The sequence below is a fragment of the Panthera tigris genome, chromosome D1, assembly GCF_018350195.1.
Source record: "Panthera tigris isolate Pti1 chromosome D1, P.tigris_Pti1_mat1.1, whole genome shotgun sequence".
Lineage (NCBI taxonomy): Eukaryota > Metazoa > Chordata > Mammalia > Carnivora > Felidae > Panthera > Panthera tigris.
Genome location: NC_056669.1, coordinates 92,763,137 through 92,778,089, shown reverse-complemented (window position 1 = coordinate 92,778,089; position 14,953 = coordinate 92,763,137). Strand labels below are relative to the sequence as shown.

Below are 14,953 nucleotides of genomic sequence, written 5' to 3'. Positions count from 1 at the left end.
CTGTCTCTCTCTCTCTCCCTCTGCCCCTCTCCCCTGCTTGTGCTCTTCCCCTCTCTCTCTACAAGAAAAAAAGAAAGAAAAATCCAAGAATTTGGAACCTGATGGCAGAATTTAATCTGTCATTTGAACTTTGTAGTTGCCACTAATTGAAATGATTAGGATGCTATACAGTATTAGGCATATAGAATGATCTATATTAACAGAAAACTACCCTATTCTGTGGGTTTTAATGTTTACAAAGATTATTAGGTTTTAAAAATTGGCCACATATTAAGTAATTATTTCCTTTTAAATATTTTTTATATTCAGAATTAAAATATTATTTAAAATACATCTTGGCATTATCATAAACAAAATTTGTTTTATTATTAAAAACTTATAAACAAAGTAATGGAATAATCACTTTTATAAGGAAGAGAGATTCCTATTATATAACGTATTTAAAATATTGTAGTTTGTTTTTCTTCTTCTTTTTTAAAGACTGCATCTCTGTTTCTGAAGATTTGCCCCTTGGTGAATTGTATTACATCATTTTTAAAAGGACTTATCGCAATGGAGGCAGTAGTTTATGGGAAAAGACAAATCTAAAGTCATGTTTCAAAATCTGACTTCCCAAACTGGAGTAAAACAAGAGAAGATAGGATTAAAAGGAAATTGACTTGCAAGAAATGACTGGGAAGCCAAGAGCCCATAAGAAATTCCTTAATAAAATATGAATTTTATTCTCAGAGCTAAGATCAGGATATAAAAACTAATAAAGAAATTAAAGACATCAGAAACTAAGTGTCTAAGAGTGGCAGATACTCTGGATTTCTATCCTCCTGAATGTGATCTTGCACTTTTTCTGACCATGTGATACAAGATTTAGCCAATTTTTCTGAGCCACCTTCACGTGACCTGGTTGAGAGCTGAGAGGTGATAGGTAGGCAATGCAGAGAACACAGTCAGAGCGATTGCATCTTCTTGCCACATTCCAGCTTATCAAACATAATTTTAGAAGTTTCCAGGTGCATTTGAAACACCTTTTGAATGAAAAATTGGTCCATGTCTCTGAAGTCTCCTCTCCTGCTTGTCCCACTAGGTAAAATCATATTATTGGCAGTACCTCAATTTTCTCAACTTTTTTTCCACCATTGACAAATATGCTAAGTATCATGGGAATACCTTATGCCTGATATATCACATTTTACATCTTTAAAGCTCCATATTCATGTTACAAATACAATGAAATATCTCTGCAGTAAAGCAAAATGCTTCACAGTGCACATTTACTATTCGAGAAACCAAACCATAAACCAGGAATTTCAAGGCAGTAAAACAATTTGAGACAACCATTCTATTCAACTGAATGGTATGCATCTATTTCAGAGAGCAACCCCTAAATTCAGTGCCTCGCACAGAGAAGGCACGGCAATAACAAATTTTTGAATGAATTGTTGTTCATTTCATACATTTGGAAATAACAAAGTAAAACCAATAGTGTGCTGGAAACCCAGCTACCTGAGAATAAAATAAATAAAAAAATAAAAGCTCTGTTTTTTGGTGCTTTCCTGTTTCTGTGGTGTAAATACTCCCCCTATGGCCTATTTCAATTACCAATGTGATGTCAGTGAACACAGAGGAGGGAAGAGATGTGCAGAATATTCTCTTGTAGGCTGGTGCAAACTAGCTTCGGTACCTACAGGTAAGCTCCTTGGCTTGTTTTCATGGGATTTGGCCAAAGAAAATCATGGCATCAGCTTTCCTATTGGTTAATTAGCTGTTTTGATTTTGATGGAAACTGGAGGTGGGTCTTTTTCTCAGTAACGATAACAAAGTGTTCCTTTTTTTCCGGTGGGTTACCTGCGGGAAGAAGATTATAAGAATGCCTCCCCAGGAGTTCCCATGCTTTTGACAGCAAATAAAATCTAACGAAGTCCTTGTGGATTTTCCTGAAGTTGAAAAAGAAATCTCTTTAACAAGGGCCACCTACTTTGGGCCTGGAAGCTGATAAGCATGCCTTGAAGAATCCTTATTCTTAGTCACTGTTCCAGAAGTGAATAGGAAAGCCTTAGGCAAAGCACTCTTTTGGCAACATGGTGTATTAAATCTAAGGATTTCTAAAACCCTTCCAATCCCCCATGATGCTGAACTACTTTTGAACTCAAGAAATTTAGTGCATAGGAGAGCTACAAAAACCTTAAGAATAGTTTAACTATGGCTGAAACAATCATTCATTATAGAACTTCAATGGACCAGACTCTGTGCTGGACATTTATATGTGTTTGTTTGTTTGTTTTGTGTTTGTTTGTTTGTTTTTTAATTCATGTGCCTTTATATTTTGTGGTAAAAGTAGAAATTCTTTCACCTAATGAAGGATGAAAATGGCATCCCACAGGTTATTGAAAATAATATTTTAAGGGTGCTCGGGTAGATCAGTCAGTTAACCCTCCAGCTCTTGTTTTGAACTCAGGTCATGATCTCACAGTTTGTGAGTTCGAGCCCCACATGGGGCTTGGCCCTGTCAGCATGGAGCCTGCTTGAGATTCTCTCTCCCTCTCTCTCTGCCCCTCCCCCACTTTTGATCTCTTCTCTCTCTCTCTCAAAATAAATAAATAAACTTTTTAAAAAGTAGTGTTTTAATAACAACAATGGCAAGCATCATCTGTTTCATATCTACTATGCCTTAGACATTTCACATTTAACATTTTGGTCAAAACTCTTAACACTGTTTCTGTTTTATAGATGAGGTAGATGAGACTGAAATTGAAAGTCATGCATGAGGTCAAGAGCTAATAAATTAGAGAGCAGGAGTTGGATCACAAGTCAGTTTTTCTCCAAAGTCATTGGCATGTATGAATTCAGTCATTCCACAAATGTTTACTGAGCACCCATCACGAGTCAGGCAGTCTTGGCTTCGGGGATTGAATGGGGAACAACACAAACACAAACTCCAGCTCTACTCAATCCACATTTTAGCCCACAGAAGCAGTCAATGAAAAACTAAGTAGAATGAAATAATATTAAATAACCATTATGTTGGGTGGTGTCACACTCTGTAGGAAAATATAAATTAGAGTAAGAAGAAGTAGTATTGGTGAGGAAGCACCTTGCAATTTTAAATGGATAGTCAGAGGAGGCATCACTAAGAAGGCAAGAAAAACCAAAAGGAGGTGAGACACTGAGGCATTCAAATATCCAGGAGCAAAGATTTTCAGGTAGAGGAAACAAGTGGAGAGGCCGTGAAGTGAGAGCATGCTCAGTGCATTTGAGGAGCTCTAAAGTCCATAGAGAAGTTAGGAAGAACAAGCAAGGGAGAGAGTGATGGAATTGAGGCACCGGAATGGGAAATGTGGGTTAGGAGGCTGGCTTCCTCTAGGTTCTCTGGTTAAGTGTAGCCTAAAGAGAGGTGAATGATGGTACAAGAAGAGAGAACGATTAACAGGCTATGGCAATCATTCACGTGAAAGATGGTAGTTTCTAGCACCATGATGATAGAGGGGCAAGTGGTAAGAATTGATTGGATTCTGACTATGTTTTGAGCATATATAATTTGTGAGATTAGTAAAGGTAGGATGTGAAAGAGAAAGAGATTAAGAATAATGCTAATTTTGGGGGCTTGAGTAAATGGAAGCTTCAATTTACATTTAGTGAAATGGGCAGGGAAGAGAGACTTGAGGTGGATGATGAGCTTGTTTTTTTTTAAATTTTTTTAATTTTTTAATTTTTTTCTTATTTACTTATTTATTTTTTAATATATGAAATTTATTGTCAAATTGGTTTCCATACAACACCCAGTGCTCATGCCAAAAGATGCCCTCTTCAATACCCATCACCTCCCCTCCCCTCCCTCCCACCATCAACCCTCAGTTCTCAGTTTTTAAGAGTATGAGCTTGTTTTTAAATGTAGTAAGTTTAAGATGGAAGAGATACAGGACCAGAATAGTATTATCTAAATTGAAAGTATAATTATAAGTTTCAAAAAGTTAATCTATATGAAATGACTATAAATGTTGGTTAAGTCTTTTTCTTCATCATTTTCTCAGCAGGATAATATACATATGTCAAGACTAAGATTTAGAGACTGGCTATAATAGGATAGGTGGACTTTGGGCAACTTATTTCATATGCAGAGGAGGGATAGTTGTTGTTGTTGTTGTTGTTGTTGTTGTTGTTGTTGTTGTTTTAATTTGGCTTAAAAAATCAGAGCAAGCTGATGTGTGCTTGTAGATACAGAGTTTCTCATGATAAAAAGAAGAGTCAAGAGAAGAGAAGATAGTATGGCATGATCTTGCTGAAGTCATTTTTTAAAACCTAAAGGGGTGCCTGGGTGGCCCATTTGGTTAAGCTTCCAATCCTGATTTCAGCTCAGGTCATGATCTCACAGTTCGTGAGATGGAGCCCCACATGGGGCTCTACACTGACAATGCAGGGCTCTGCTCTGATAGCATGGAGACTGCTTGAGATTCTCTCTCTCCTTCTCTCTCTATCCATCCCCTGCTCGCTCTCTCTGTCTCAAAATAAAAATAAATAAACATTAAAAAAACAAAAAGCCAAAGCTTTAGAGTTGTAAAGAACATAAATTGAAGAATCTGGCTGACTGAAAGAGTAATTAACCTGGGATATGAGCCATTTTGCTCTGGGGGGTCCAAACGCTAATATCTGATACAGGGTTAGGTAAATTCTTCTACCTGAGACATGAGTGTGATGTTGTCACATGTTGTCAATGGAAGATGTAAAAAGGCTATGTAAAGAAGATTGTGCCTTAGAGCAATATTCTAAGTGTGCTCACTGCCAAATGGTGCTTGTTGCACAATATCTTGACCAAGATGAAAGTGAATAGACATGCCCCAAGCAAAGTATGGCCTAAGACATTCTCAGAAATAACACTGGACATTTCATGAAAAAAAGTAATTTTTTTTAATACTCTAAGCAAATTAGGAAGTGTCTCATCCAGACATTATTCAGGGCTCATTTTTTTACTGTCTGGTTGGAGATGCCAAAGATTATTCCTGTTATATGTCCTAGACTACAGCCATCTCTCCATACAACCCTGGTGTGCTGAATGGTGACCTGCTCATCTAGAGGCATTAGGGACTTCTGTGGGAATTTTGACAGTTAAGTTCCAGTGTCACTTCTCTATCCTGAGGCAGCTCCTTATATGCCATTTTGTTGCTTTCTTATGCTTTATGAATTTAGTTGGTTTTCCTTAACTTTCTGAGATGCTGTTAACCTATGCTGTTACCTATGTTATATATGAATTATATTCATAATTCACCCTAAGATGATAATGTTTTCCCTGGTCTAATATTACTTGTTCTTTCTGTAAAAAGGATTTGATGCTCCCACCTGTCCTTCCCTTACCCAAGAGCCCTGTTCCTTGGGCTAAGTGTCTTGAGCTCCTGCAATGTAGTCTATTTCAGCTATCCCAGCTACCCCTTTCCCACAACGCACAGAAACATGTTAACAGCTGGCTGCTGAAATAGATGCCTCGTTGGAGAGTACCTCCTTGGATTTACACACACAACTAGTTGAACAGTGAGCATCAGGTACTGATTATTATGCTTTTCCTGGAGGCAGGACCATGCTAGATCCTACTAGTTATCCCAAGGTCTAGAGGGTCAATGTTTTGCTGCTAATCTGTGCTGAGGCACACCGGACAAGGCATACTCTCCTTTTCTCACATCTGCTTTTTAGTCATTTATTTTTTTCTCTGTACTTCTGCTTTCAAGTTATAGCCTTTTTCTCAGTATTTGGAGCAAATATTACCTTCATAAACGATCTCCTGATTTTCCCCTATTGAATATGTACTCCTTGGTTTGTCATTGCATTTTGGTGGTGGACATGTCTTATAGTGTCTCATATATACCTCCTTATATGTGTGTAGATGTTCTTCCCTTCTTATTTGATGATTAGCTCCTTCAGTATAGCTTGAACAAAAAGCATCGCTTAGCTCTACAAAACCTGGGAATCCCTAGGGCAGCTGAGAAATTTAATGAGACCCATAGGCTGGGAGTCTGGGATGTATTAGAAAAGGCTTAAGAAAAATCCCCCTGTAGACAACTAGCTTTAATTATAATTGAGATTTAAATTCATTTCAGTAATATACATTCACTTTTGGTACTCCAGCTCAGGGTTGTAAATTTTATCATGGAACACCAGGGTGAAATGGGCAAGAGAAGAAAGGGCTGGTAAATATTAGCAGGCTATTAAAACCATCAGTTTGATCTATTTTATTATTATATTACTTGGATGAATAGGGGTGTTGGGAATCTTTTTGCAAGACTGCCTTAGGACTTGATAAAAAGTCTATGAGCCAAAGACTAAAGGCTTTCAATTTATAGCAATGTGATAACATAAATAGCCATGGATCCCCTTCCCCTTTAAAAAATTATCTAGAGTAAGATCAAATGAATATAAAGGAATAGAATCCATATTTTGTTGCTAGCCACAAACATTAATAGAGAGCACTTATTTCTAAAGCAAACTATGTCCAAGTGTTCGTATAAACAACCTAGTTTTCAGACTTAATGAGAATGTTGCATTTTACTCCACATATATGGTGCTAAGACTTAACTATTTAACTCAGGTGGTTTTTATAGGTCATTTGAGAAAATAACACACTTATTTAATAAAGCCTATAAGCCTGGAAAACAACTTGCTTTCATCTGTAATAAACTGAAAGATGCATTGATTATATATATATATATATATATATATATATATATATATATAGTCATAGTATCTTCAGTCAAGCTCCTTTCAGCATAAGACATAAACACAACTTCAGTGGCCCTTAGGTTAAAACCACTGAGAATTAGGAATCATTATGGAAATTACACTCAGTATGCACTGTTTTCCTACAATTCTCCATCCTTTATTATTCAGCCATTCTTTATTCTGAAAGAGGTTTGTGAAATCCAGAAAGAAGAAGAAAAAAAATCTGGCAGTCAATTGTGAGAAATAGGTATTCAAAGCATGGCTATGACCTAGCAATATACTCTACCCACAACTGTATGCAGGAAGGAAGACAGGAACATACATTTATAAGTGCTATTATTTACCCCGGTTTTACAGACAGTTCATTTAGTCTACAAAATGAACTTCTAATTTAGGAATTAAAAAATAGGAATTAATTTCTCTATTTATTTAGTTTTTGTAACTTCATTGATTTTTCTGCCTACAAAATACTCTTTCAAAATAAAAATTAAAAAGTCAAATTTCCCTGTTACTACATATCGCCCAAATCATGTTATTTATCTATTTCTTCTCCTCATTTTGTAGTAGAGGTAACTGGAACTCAGAAATGTAACTTGGCCAGACCATGATTTAAATCACAGCTTTTTATTGCAAAATCCATAATAGGTGTGTGTGTGTGTGTGTGTGTGTGTGTGTGTGTGTGTGTATTCCTTTTACATTCTGTAAACACTTCACATTCTGTAGAAAAAGATGACTTCTCTTCTTCAGCTTGAAAACAGTCTTTGAACCCTACCTGATCATTTATTCATTTGTTCATCCATATATTCATTCGACTACTAATGTAGTGAATATGATTAAGAATTAGAAAAGTAAATGACTTAGGAAGTGGAACAAGGAGATAAAGTGGTTGAGAAAGAGGAGCAAAGTCACCTCAATAAAGAGAAAGGGATTGCATTTCAATTACAGAATCAGGAGCTGAGTCTGGATTAAAACAAATTTCCATTCTAAACTCTCTGTTCTTAAAAACTGCACAACATGCTTCTTACCTCTGATGAGCTCATTTAATCGATATGTTTCCATGAAGGTTTTCATTACTAAAGTATCTTCATTGCTCATCCCCTCTAGAGTCAGAAGCCACTGGAGGGGGAAATCAATACTTGATAAATACACATTATCCTGAGTGTTGGATTCAAAGATAAAGAAGAGGAAATCCCTGATTTTGTCCGAGTCCAGTAAGGAGAACCCTCCATGGCACTTGTATGTGAGGCTTTGCAACAGCTTCTTCAGATCATAGAAGAGTTATAGTTGCCCTCATATTGAGTATACTCTCAATAGTATGTAAGACTCCATCTAAAATACAGACTGTCTTCCTGTCTGTGTCGCCACTTCTTTGTTCCATCCCTGAATTCCTTTCTTCCTTTCCCACAAGGATTGAACTAATTCTGGTTCCTCCCAAAACATGGACATACAGCCATCAATAGAAAAAGAAGAACCACCTGCATGGGAAGCATCAGGAAACAGTCTCATCCTTCTCCTTTCTTCATGACCCAGCAACGTTTCAGAAGCTTTGGTTGAGTTCTCTGGATTGCACATGGTTTTCTGAGTTATTTTGAATGTGTACCTATTGAGATGTCCTTTTTACCAATTCAAGAATATGTCACCAGCCTGAGAGATCACAGAAAATATTTCACTTTTGAGTCTGGGCCAGCCTTGTCACAAATGAGCACCTAATGTTGAATTCATCCCCCAATACTTAGCTGTATTTTCCCTGAATACAAATCCATTTAACAAATATTTTTCGAGAGGCATTAGGTAGTAGAGACAGCAGAGTAATTAAATGAGGTAGCTCTGGGATATAGACCTAGAGCTGCCATTTACCAACAACATAACCTTGGCCAATTCCCTTAGCTTCTCTGAACCTCAATTTTCTTTTGCATAAAATGGCATTAATAATACCTGCCTCAAGTTGTTGTCATGAAGATTAAATAAAACAGTATTTGATAAGAGGCATCATTGATAGTTTTGTGTTAAGTACTAGTTGTGAATTATGGTAATAATATATCACATTCTATATTTGCCAGTAAGGTCACTATAGGGCTCCTGAAACTCAAAAAATTATATTTGGGGGCAAATATGTTTACATGTTTGACATAACTGGCAAACAATAGAAGACTGATATGGTCAAGTGATTCTGGGCTAGTTAAATTCAGATCCCAGACAGTACTTCTGAAATGCTGTTCCAGGTAGATGTTTTTCTAACTCTACTTTGCCAGCGCTACATTGCAGTAAACTTGATGTGACATTCCTGCAATATATTATGTGTTAAGGAGTCAGGATGCAGTGAGGGGAGAAGAGAAATGAAGAGTCTAAAAACTTTCTGCAGCCTCCCATATGCAAATAACTCAATGTGCTATTAGGGGAAAGTGCAACAGAGCCAATGTTCCCAGTGTAAAGCTATTGCCTTTCCTATTTTGCAGCCATATGTCTGTCACAATATTGAGCTGTCACATATTGAGATTGCTAGTGTGACATCTTCATCAGTTTCAACAGATTCCAGCCGAAAACAGCTCCAGCAATTACAGGGGCACCACCCTCGCTCCGCCCTCCAGCTCCCTAGAAGCTTAAGAAAATCTGTGTTCTGTGCTCTGGACACATCTCCAGTGTGATTTAAGATTTGTGGGCATCAGCCAACATTTGGCATACATAAAAAAAAAAACGATCAGCTTCATCTCCATTTTTAACTGTGCTAAGAGCCCAGAAAAGAGCATCGGATAGGCAGGAGTCATAGTCCAGCTCATTTTAGAGAGTGGAAACCAAAGCTACTTTCTCCCTGTGGTGAAAGTGTGCATCAGGCATTCAGGAGATGGATTAGGGAAGTCAGAAAACTCTCCCATTATTCTCCAGAGGAAGCATAGTAAATTCTTTTCTCTCCTTTTAAATGGCTTATATTTATTTTTTTATATCATTATTATTTCACATTGAGAAATTACTCACAGAAATGGAATTTCTTTTAAATTTCTCTGTTTCAAGATGCACAGAAACTGTGCCCCCAAGGAAAATGAGCGTATTCATGAGTGGGCTATGAAAGTAGAAAGCACATTTCATATCATAAAAATCTCTGCCTGTTACAAAGTGAAATAGCTTGGCATTGTGAGAGGCTATTGGGAATGTTAAGATCCCTGATGCTTTGGTCATTGTAGCCAGAGTCCACTTGAGATTTTGAAAGGTAAGCAGCCACAGAACTGAATTTGGCTGTATTTTGGTAAGAGTAATAATCAAAGGATCTGATGGTAGTTAAATAACATTGAGATATTGTTTTGTACCAGTCTGAAGTCAAAATCCCAGCTTAACCACTTTTGTTTTATGTGATCAGAGATAATTTGTTTAACCTTTCTGACACGCAGTATTATGAACTACCATAATTATAATGATGAACTCATGTGGTAATGAGAAAACATACTCCTTATAGCATTGTTCTGGTTGCATAAAGCAACTATATGAAATGGTTAGGTCAATGCTTGCTACATAATAAGCTCACAGTGAACGGCAGCTAGTAGCAAAAAGGGTAGTAGTGGTAACTTGGCTATAAAAAAAACAAGTCATAAAAATAAGGGAATGTATTAAAGTTCTGGATCTTCACATCATATCTGATCTTAGTGAGTTGCTGTTGTTGTTGTTGTTTTCCATTGTGATTCTTGCACTTGTCCTTTTTGGGAAAATGTTCACGAGGTTCTCTTAAATATGGTTTTGACTTTGTCCAAATGTTAGAACATTCATAATAAGAATGCAACATAAACTTCAAAAAATCTACAACCAGAGGTTAAAAAAAATACAATAAAACCTTGTTTCCAAATGAGACATGAGAGATACTGGTGATTTTAGTATTGAGGAAACATTTTATTTTATTTTATTTTATTTATTTATTTTTTTAAATTTATTTTTGGGACAGAGAGAGACAGAGCATGAACGGGGGAGGGGCAGAGAGAGAGGGAGACACAGAATCGGAAACAGGCTCCAGGCTCCGAGCCATCAGCCCAGAGCCTGACGCGGGGCTCGAACTCGCGGACCACGAGATCGTGACCTGGCTGAAGTCGGACGCTCAACCGACTGCGCCACCCAGGCGCCCCAGGAAACATTTTAGAGGAAAGACCTACTTTGATATCTGATATATTTCTATCAATTATACTAACTAAAGTTTTAAAAATGCTCCATACATATATCTATTTGTATATCTCTATGGATGGTCATAGACTCTACAGAAACCAAAAGAATATTTTCATCAAATAGAATTAAAAGCAAATGCTGCCCTACTACTAACCTCTATAATCTAAACTGCTGTGAGCAGTAGATGATTCATCCTGACATGGAAAGGATCAATGAAGTCAATACTATCCCATTTGCATGTGGGTGAGAAATCTGTACTCTGTCAAATGGCCATATTCAGTGTCCTCAATCGAAGTTGAAGTGACACAGGTGAGGGACTTAACAAGTAAGTGAGTGTGACTTAGAGTGAATCCATTTCTGTCACTCCAAGTGTATTTCCTGAAGCACATGTCTTTGGTGCCTAGCTTTCTCTTCCTTTATGTAAGTTACTTCGACAGACAGATGCAGGCCTTAGTTTGAAAAAAGAAAGCATAGAATTAGGTAGGGAATGTGGAAACAATACTTAACTTGTAAAAGCCACACTAAATGAAAAATCCAGCCTGGGCACTTATGGGATATTTGGTCAAGGGCATCAGGTGTCTCTTTCTATAAACACTTGGTTGGGATGGTCACAAAATAATGTTTGTGAGGAAAGGGAATAGCTACCACGAACAATTTATTTTCAATGGAGTGAATGGTCAGTTGTCAATAACAATATTTGAATGACTTATTATCAGCATGCCAAAATAAGAACTGATTTTCACATTGTCTTGTAATAATCAACTTTTATTATTTTTATTCCCTAAAGTTAATAACACAGGTTTAATTATAACTTGCCAAAAGATATAAGAAAGCTCAGATTTTGTTGGTTTGCTTGTATTTTTACCACCATAGGCCAAAGTTTATTTAGATAACAAATGAAATAAATGTGGAATTTCATATCAACAGTTGAGGAAATACATGTTTTTTCTACTTCACATAAACACATTTAAGTATAAGAAAATTAACCATTATATTAAAGACTCAAATTTTTAACCTCTATCAGATTCAGAGGAAACACTGTCGAGTTTTTCCAAGGATCCTCTAACTTCTGGATAAAGCTAGATTTTTTTTCTTACTAGAAAGCTGGAAAATAGCAATAAACATATATTAGCTTTGCAAAGACTTCTGAAATTGTCAGGTCTATTCTCTACTATGTTCCAGTTAGACCTGTAATGTGTTGCTGAAAACAGGTGGAGTCGACGCTTGACAATTTGCATAGCACATTTGCAAATATTGACTAGCAATATCACTGTAGGTACCACTATTAATCCATATATATATATAACGAAGTCTCACTATCAGAGTGCAGCTTCCTCTCCAGGAAAATGCATCTTCCCCTGCACAGCTTAGCCTGAATGCTATTCCCTAAATATAAAGCCCCTTAAAAATTATATTTTACAAAATGAGACATACTTAAGACATACTATATATATATATATATATATATATATATATATATATATATATATAAATCAACTGTGCTGAAGTGCTTTCCCCATGGGTCTTATACTCTAAACAAGCTGAGTTAGGTTTTAATCTCTGGTCTTTGGACTGTGCATCCTATGATCTTTCCTAATATCATACAATGACTTTTATATGGTTATGGTAAAAGTAGCCCTCAGTTAAAAATAACTATTTCAGTTATAAAATCTTGTATTTGCTAGAGAGTTTACGGTTTTCAAGTGCCATTATGTGCATTAGAATATTTGATACTCAAATGATTCTGCTTAGGTTTGAAAAATCTTGTGTATATAAAAAAAAATGATGACATAATAGTGCACCTAGTAACGAATTTGGGACATCATTACAAGGTATATGACTCTATTCCAATGCTGCTTCTGTGACATGCAATACAGCCAAAGCCTTTCTGTAGGAGAAATAATTGACTATAGGGATGAAATCCTGAAAAAGAGTTTGAATTTAGAGAAATGTTTCTTCGCCTTTGAATTTCTTAGCATCTAAGTGCTCAAATGGAAGAATAGAGCCACAGAAGAAATTGTATTCTCTTGACGATATCCTCTCCCTAGGGAAGCAATCACAGTCTGACTCTAATCAATCATAAACACCAAAGGGGCCGACTTCATGCACCATCTGGAATGAGGTCTCGCTATCAGAGTGCAGCTTCCTCTCCAGGCAAATGCAGCCCACAATATATTTTTCCCCTGCACAGCTTAGCCTGAATGCTCTTCCCTAAATATAAAACCCCTTAAAAATTATATTTTACAAAATGAGACGTACTTAAGACTCACTTCATTCCAAAGTCACTCATGTTCTCAGTGCTTACTAAATGCATACTAAAGACATTCAACTGCGGACTTCCACAGTTTCCAGTTTTGAAAATTATAATCTTTTAATATTAAGCTATTTACACTGTCGTATTTAATTAATGATGTCTATCTTTCTCTCTCTCTTGCTCTCCCTCCCTCCACACCCTTGTCTCAAGGGAAACATCCCTTGCTTCTGAAGTGAGGTATTTGCTTCTTGTCATTCTGTGTTATTGCAGGAATTCTTAGGATAAAATATAACCCTAGAGGGTGATGTCTTCATTTGTTAAACAATTTGCAGAGACTTTCTAGAACATGGCAAAAGAAAGCAGTAGAGCTGATAGGTTAAAAACAAACAAGCAAACAAACAAAATTGTGAATCATATGTGGGATGAATGCTTAGGAAGTAGAGTATCAGACCTCAGAGGCTTAAATGGAATCAGGGAAGATATGGAATTGGTAAAGGAGGGCAAAACATTCTTGTTACATGAAGAAGAAAATACATCTCGTTTATCTTTTGCAAATGGAGGGGATGTATCACTCATGCTGATGTAGCTCTTAAACGGAGAGGATCTGGGCTGCGTTAGGGTAGAAGGAATATTCTCCTAAGAATTGCTGTCATTTAAACAGAATGATTGTTACTTAAGTAAGCTGGAAATGAGAAGAGATTAGCGTATGTGGATCTGGATAGTGTGGATGTTGTGTGGAGCTTAACAAGAGCTTGGCAAACATTTTAGGAGCCCAATGTATATGGTGCACAAATCTTAGAGTTTTATTCTTCTCCAGTGCTTTATGCCTGGTATGGTAACTGAGGAACATGATAAAGGGATTGCACAGTGATGGCAGAGAATAGACATGCATACATACATACATACATACATACATACATACATAAAGTCATCACATGTTTGTGTCAAGCATAATTATAAGTAGTGGGATATAATGGTCAACAAAAGTTTTCGTGGAACTTAACTTTGAGTAAGTGGAGAGAGAAATAAATAAGATAAATCAAAGAAATAGACAGCATTTTGATGGCAATAAATACTAAAGAAAAAAAGTAAAGCAGGAAAGGAAGGCAGGAAGTATCTTGGGGTTGCAGTTTTTGATAAAATGGCCAGGAAATCTGTCACTGAGAAGATGGCATTTGAGTAAACACAAGAGAAAGGTGAAGAAGCAAGGCATGAGGGTATCTAGTAAATGAGCATTCCAGCAGAGGGAGCAACACTTTTGAAGAACAGAAGGTTGCTACTGGGTTTGAAGCAGAGTGAGCAAAGAAGAGTGTATCAGAAGATGAGTTCAGAGGGGATGTGAGAATGACAAAGGGTAGAGAGAGGAGGAGACCATATAAGGTCTTTTACTCCACTGAAAAGGACTTATCACTTTGATGCTTAGTGAAAAATAAAACCATTGGATAATTTTGAGCAGAGCACAAAGACAATTCATCTTATGATTTAATAGGATTACTTTGGCTGCTCTTTTGAGATAAGACTGGGTCAGGGGAAACAAAGAATAAGGAATACAATTTAGGAGAATATTGAGATAATCCCATAATGATGACCAGTTTGGGTAAGATTGGTTACAGTGGACATGGTAAGAATTGTCATAGTCTGGATAATTTTTGAAGGTAGAGATGACTGGATTTAGTTTACAAAGAGTAGCAAGTCACTTTTGCCGAGCCACTTTAACTATTTGGAATACAATGGGTGAGGAAATTAGGAAAAATCAGCTATTTTCTAACAGTAAATTGTATGGTATACCATGGATCTGACTGTTACGGAGTACCTGGAAGGAACACACTGCAGCAAAACTTTGCAATAGTTATTTTA

General features: G+C 36.7%; 1 long non-coding RNA gene across 1 annotated transcript in view; it reads left to right on the top strand.

The window, feature by feature from the left end:
- LOC122231198 overlaps nt 1-7,938 on the top strand; it is a 419,598-nt gene extending 411,660 nt beyond the window's left edge. The window contains exon 7 of the long non-coding RNA XR_006208392.1: nt 7,804-7,938. This is a non-coding gene — a long non-coding RNA (uncharacterized LOC122231198). The remainder of the gene's footprint in view (nt 1-7,803) is intronic.
- Nucleotides 7,939-14,953: the final 7,015 nt, after the last annotated feature.